General features: G+C 41.4%; 1 protein-coding gene across 1 annotated transcript in view; it reads left to right on the top strand.

Annotated features, from left to right (window-relative positions):
• The first annotated feature begins 579 nt into the window (after positions 1 to 579).
• The window catches only part of arhgef37 (Rho guanine nucleotide exchange factor (GEF) 37), a 169,812-nt gene continuing 164,391 nt past the window's right edge, over positions 580 to 6,000 (top strand). Inside the window, exons 1-2 of the mRNA XM_060836771.1 lie at positions 580 to 655; positions 4,432 to 4,483. The gene's annotated coding sequence lies outside the window, so the exon portion shown is untranslated. The remainder of the gene's footprint in view (positions 656 to 4,431; positions 4,484 to 6,000) is intronic.

Below are 6,000 nucleotides of genomic sequence, written 5' to 3'. Positions count from 1 at the left end.
CACTCATAAAACTATTGTTCGACTGACAACGGATTTAAAACAAAATCACAGTGAGAGTGCAATTTTGTGGGAACTCGCTTCTACAATGTGTCACGTGCTTGGTTTCTATGGAAGGGAAAACATCTCAATTACCACAAGCGATTAAAATTGGAATCAGTTTTACGTGCAGTGACGCGAGGAAAGCAGATTGATTTGATTTCTTGCAATCAGGAACTTGCCTACGAATAGTTATTTTTGTATTGATAACAGGAAGTTATTTGACAACGGAGATATTTGATAAACTGTCAGATGGGAGGCCAACACCGAAAATGAAACTGGGAACGAAACCAATTTTACAGGGAATGTGAGTTAAAAGAAATTTGGCTGAAGGGAGCCGCGTGGATTGGTTCGAGAACTGATGTCGAACCGCGGGAGTATTGCTGACTTCAAGCCATACACGACCAAAATGATTGAGAAGACCAGTACAATTTGTTCAAAGTCACAGACAATAAAGTGGTGGGGAAGCAAGATATCGGCTGTGAGTCCGAGACATTGAACGGGATCTCCAAACAAATTACATGAAAACTGTAAATAGAACATTGGGAGATATAATTTAGTACATAGGCTCGATTCTGTAAACTGAAATATGAAATAGGTGTCAGACGAGTACTAACAGGTAAGAGGAAAATAAGAAGGGAACGGGATGATAAATTTAGTGCTTTCCAATTGACGTAATTCAAATAGAAAATAAGTTAACAATTTTGAGCAGCAACTAAAAAAAGGTTATGTTACTGGATCAATAAACACAATTAAGAAAATGTTCTGACTTCATTTTGGACACCAAAATATATGCCAAAAATATAGAGTCATAGAGTCACAGAGATGTACAGGACAGAAACAGACTCTTGGGTGCAACTTGTCCATGCTGACCAGATATCCAAACCTAATCTAGTCTCATTTGCCAGCACTTGGCCCATATCCTTTTAAACCCTTCCTATTCATATACCCATCCAGATAATTGTACCAGCCTTGACCACTTCCTCTGGCAGCTCATTCCACACATGCACCACCTTTTGCAGGAAAACGTTGCCCCTTCGGTCCCTTTTAAATCTTTCACCTTTCACCCTAAACCTATGTCCTCTAGTTCTGGCTATTTGTTGGCTATGTAGAACAGTCCACCTTCTGTAGTTAGACCGGCACCACTCCCCACCTCTTCCTTCACTACATTGATGACTGCATCGGTACCACCTCATGCTCCCATGAGAAGGTTGAGCAGTTCATCAACTTCACCAGCACATTCCACCCCAATCTTAAATTCACCTGGACCATATCTGACACCTCCCTCCTCTTCCTGGACCTCTCCATCTCCATCAAAAACAACTGACTCAACACTGACATTTTTGACAAATCCCCCCAACTACCACAGCTACCTGGATTACACCGCTTCCCACCTTACCTCCTGAAGAAATGCTATCCTGTATTCCCAATTCCTCCGCCTCTGCCGTATCTGCTCCCAGGAGAACCAGTTCCACCACAGAACACACCAGATGGCCCCTCCCACGTGGTTGAAGATGCCCTCCAACATTTCTCATCCACGTCCCGCACCTCTGCCCTCAAACTCAACCCCTCCAACCACAAAAAGGACAGACCCCCCCGCACCAACCTCCACATAAACCGCATCATCTGCCGACATTTCCGCCACCTACAAATGGACCCCACCACCAGGGATATATTTCCCTCCCCACCCCTATAAGCTTTCCACAAAGACCATTCCCTCTATGACTACTTGGTCAGGTCCACACCCTCCAACAATCCACCCCCCCCCCCCCGACACCTTCCTCTGCCACCACAGGAATTGCAAAACCTGTGCCCACACCCCCCTCCCCGCTCACCTCCATCCAAGGCCCGAAAGGGGCCTTCCATATCCATCAAAGTTTCACCTGCACTTCCACAAATGGCATTTATTGTATCCGTTGCTCCCATAGGTCTCCTTTACATTGCGGAGACTGGATGCCTTCTTGCAGAGTGCTTTGGGGAACATCTCCAGGACACCCACACCACTCAACCCCATTGCCAGTGGTCGAACATTTCAACTCCCCCTCCCGCTCTGTCACGGACATGCAGGTCCTGGGCCTTCTCCACCGCCACTCCCTCATCGCCCGATGGCTGGAGGGAGAATGCCTCATCTTCCACCTCAGAACACTTCAACCCCATGGCATCAATGTGGACCACCAGTTTCCTCATTTCCACTCCCCCCAGTTCCAGCATGCCAGCTCAGGACCGTCCTCATGACCTGTCCTACTTGTCAATCTTCCTTCCCACCTATCCGCTCCACCCTTCTCTCTGACCTATCACCTTCATCCCCACCTCCATCCACCTATTGCATTCTTAGCTATCTTCTCCCCAGCCCCACACCCCTCCCATTTATCTCTCCATCTCCGAGGCTCCCAGCCTCATTCCTGATGAAGGGCTTTTGCCCAAAACATCGATTTTCCTGCTTCTTGAATGCTGTGCTTTTCCAGCACCACTCTAATCTTGTCTCTGATATCCAGCAGTCCTCAGTTTTGCCTAGTTCTGGACTCCCCCAGCCCAGGGAAAGACCTATCTATTTATTTGTCCATGCTCCTTATGATTTTATTCTTAAATATTTCCAACTACTGGCTCTTTCTCATGATTTAATAACTGTTATTCTTGATTGCTGGTTACAACAAAAGATTGTCATTCATCAACCAAGTTTATATTTTTGTTTCACACATCCATTTTCCCTGTGCTATTTTTGTGCTTTTCCACCAACAGGTTCTAGCTCCTTGACCAATCAGCTCTGCATTTCATTTCTAAACCAGGGCCACACCATTTTCCCAGTGCAGCTGGATACATGTTGCTGCTGCGACAATAACTTTAGAAAAGGAAACAGGAGGGTGGCAACATTGGAAAAAAGAATAAATCATGAATATTATGAAATAATGTTTGCCCCATAGATGTGAAGGACAAACTTGTTTAAATGTACAGGATATTAAGTTGTACTGACAACCTAAACTAGAGCAAGATAAATCAAGAACAAAGGGCTATGGTTTCAACCAAAGCATCGACAATTTAGGATCAATATCAAAACATGATTAGCAATTGGAATTTCTTCTGGATGAAAGGTCCATGTAGAATAAATTAACATGTGACAAATGGCCTTTCTTATTTTCACCTACATGATTTTGTGAAAGCAGTGGCAGTTTTTCAGAATAAAAGATTATGAATAGGCATTAGGTAAAACCAGATTTCATCTATTTCAGGTTCCTTCTTCAAATCAAAAAGTAACAATTTTTTAAAAGAACCTGGTTGCCATTAACATAGTTAAAAATCACACAACACCAGGTTATAGTCCAACAAGTTTAATTGGAAGCACAAGCTTTCCGAGCAGTGCTCTGAAAGCTAGTGCTTCCAATTAAACTTGTTGGACTATGACCTGGTGTTGTGTGATTTTTAACTTTGTACACCCCAGTCCAACACCGGCATCTCCAAATCATGGCCACTAACATAGTATTACTTTTCCTTACCTTAGTATGGACCCAGAAGAAACAGGCCAGCTTCTTTGGACTCCATATTAATAGTTGGGCTGTTGCAATAAATGCTGCACACAACAACCAACACCCAATGTCTATGGCCTATTAGTTGTCATTGTGCCGATGCCCTGCCAATCCATTTCAACCACTGGAAGACTCCTCCAGTGCCACCAGCACACATCATGAATATGCAAAAGGATCAATTCCATATGGTTCTTTTTACTATTTACTTAGCATCACCCCAAATCAGAAACAAATCAACACATCAGTTCAAATGTTTTTGGCTGAAGGAGGTATATGTGGAGGTTTGGCGAGGTGTCAGCAGTGTTGAGTGACATGCTCTCTGGAGGGTCAGTGCAGGGCCAAATGGTCTCTTTTAGCACTGTAGGGATTCTATGATACATATCATTATTTACCCTTTCTGTTTTAGGCATGATTGGTACTTTGTACATGCAAGCACCATCTGCATATAAATGCAACAAGTTTCGTGCACGTCACTCAATGAATGCAAAGAATTTGCTTGTTGAAGCAACTGATGCTGTCAACAGTAGACCTAAATTTGTAATAGAAGAAAGTGAGGACTGCAGATGCTGGAGATCAGAGCTGAAAATGTCTTGCTGGAAAAGCGCATCAGGTCAGGCAGCGTCCAAGGAGCAGGAGAATCAACGTTTCGGGCATGAAGAAGGGCTCATGCCCAAAACGTTGATTCTCCTGCTCCTTGGATGCTGCCTGCTGCGCTTTTCCAGCAACACATTTTTCAGCTCTAAATTTGTAATAGGTCCATTATATAAAGGGAAAATTTCCGGGTTTATGGTAACATCATTTATATTTAGATTTTACACACAGTATATATGCGACTTTTATCTGTGATGCTAACTTATAAAATCAATTATCTTAGATTATGGGTCACAAGTGCGCATGTGAGCCTGAATTTTGAAGTACATGTATTGGTAAGTCTATCAGTATTCATATTTGTTAAAGTATAAGTGAACATTAATTTCTACCAATGTCACATGCAGTTAAATGCAGAAATCAGGACGTTAATGTTTAACATGTCTTGTTCCACCAGACACATTGCTATACAAGTAGTCTCTCTTGCTCAGAGACTCCATTTTCAAATACGTAGAAAAACATGAAGGTGTAATTCTTCCATGATCGAACCCAGGAAATGTGGCAGAACAAGTTATTGCATATCCATTCAAGTGCAAGTGAATATTGATCGGTGTAATAAAAGTTATTTCCCATCAAGCAACCTCTCTCGCACTGAAAATTAACTTTTATAAATGAGGAGTTTCATTCCTTCAGATTTTTTTTGCAATAGAGCCACAGAGGTGTACAGCATAGAAAAAAGTCTTTCTGTCTATCTTTGTCCTTTTACTGTCTCATTTCAATAATCTGCACTGTCTTTATTTTGCTTTCTGTGCATGATTTGACATTAACTTAACTATCTCAACTTATGCACATAAAAAGGTGCAGAAGTAAACCATTCAACCCATTGAGCCCACTCCACTATTCAATAAGGTTATGGATTAACTGTTTGTATTTTTAATTCCATATTTTCATTCCATCCCATCATAGCCTTTGTTTCCATTAACACAAATTCATCTACATCCACCTTAAAAATACTCAATAATCCCATTCTGCTGCTTACTGAGGCAAAGAAGTCCAAGTGACGACAATCTTCTGACAGAACATATTCTCGTCTCTGTCATAAAATGGTGTACTAATTATTAAACAGAAACCTTTAGTTCTGGATTCATCCACAAAGGAAGACGTCCTTTCCATGTGCACTTTATCAGACCAATCAGGATCTTAAATACTTAAATCAAGTCACACCTCATTCTTCAAAATTTCAGTAGAAACATGCCCACTTTGTCCAACATAACATGACCCCCCTTATTTCAAATGTCAATCTAATAAAAATCATCTGAACTGCCTCCAATACATTATTTTTCCTAAAATAATGAGACAAAAATTGCATACAGAATGTAAGATGTAGTTTCAGCATTGTCCTATATAACTGAAGCAAAGCATGCTTTTATGTTTAAATTATCTCATTAAAAAATAGGATTCTTTGAGCCATTTGTACTTTCTAATTTAGACTCTGCGTACCTCAGTAAGGGTTTTGCAGTCTGACTGGTTAAGGAAATACGGATTGATTTGATTTATTGTCACATGTACCTAAGTACAGTGAAAAACTTTTTTTGTGAGCAGTACAGATAGATCATAGTAAGCAAGGACATACAGATCATAGGGTGAATAAAAAAACGTGGGCAGAGTGAGGCATACATGTTGCATTGCACAGGATGCACACGGGGCAAGATGAACATGAATAAGCTCATCATTATTTGAAGTTAGAGAGTACATCCATCAGTCTAAAAATGGCAGGGAAGAAGCTGTTCTTGACCATGCTGGTGCAATGTGTTCAAGCTTCTATATTTTCTGCCTGATTGAAGAGATTGTCGAA

This window comes from Hemiscyllium ocellatum, chromosome 16 (genome assembly GCF_020745735.1).
Source record: "Hemiscyllium ocellatum isolate sHemOce1 chromosome 16, sHemOce1.pat.X.cur, whole genome shotgun sequence".
NCBI lineage: Eukaryota > Metazoa > Chordata > Chondrichthyes > Orectolobiformes > Hemiscylliidae > Hemiscyllium > Hemiscyllium ocellatum.
Note: the sequence above shows the minus strand (reverse complement) of the source record. Positions and strands in the feature narration are given on the sequence as shown.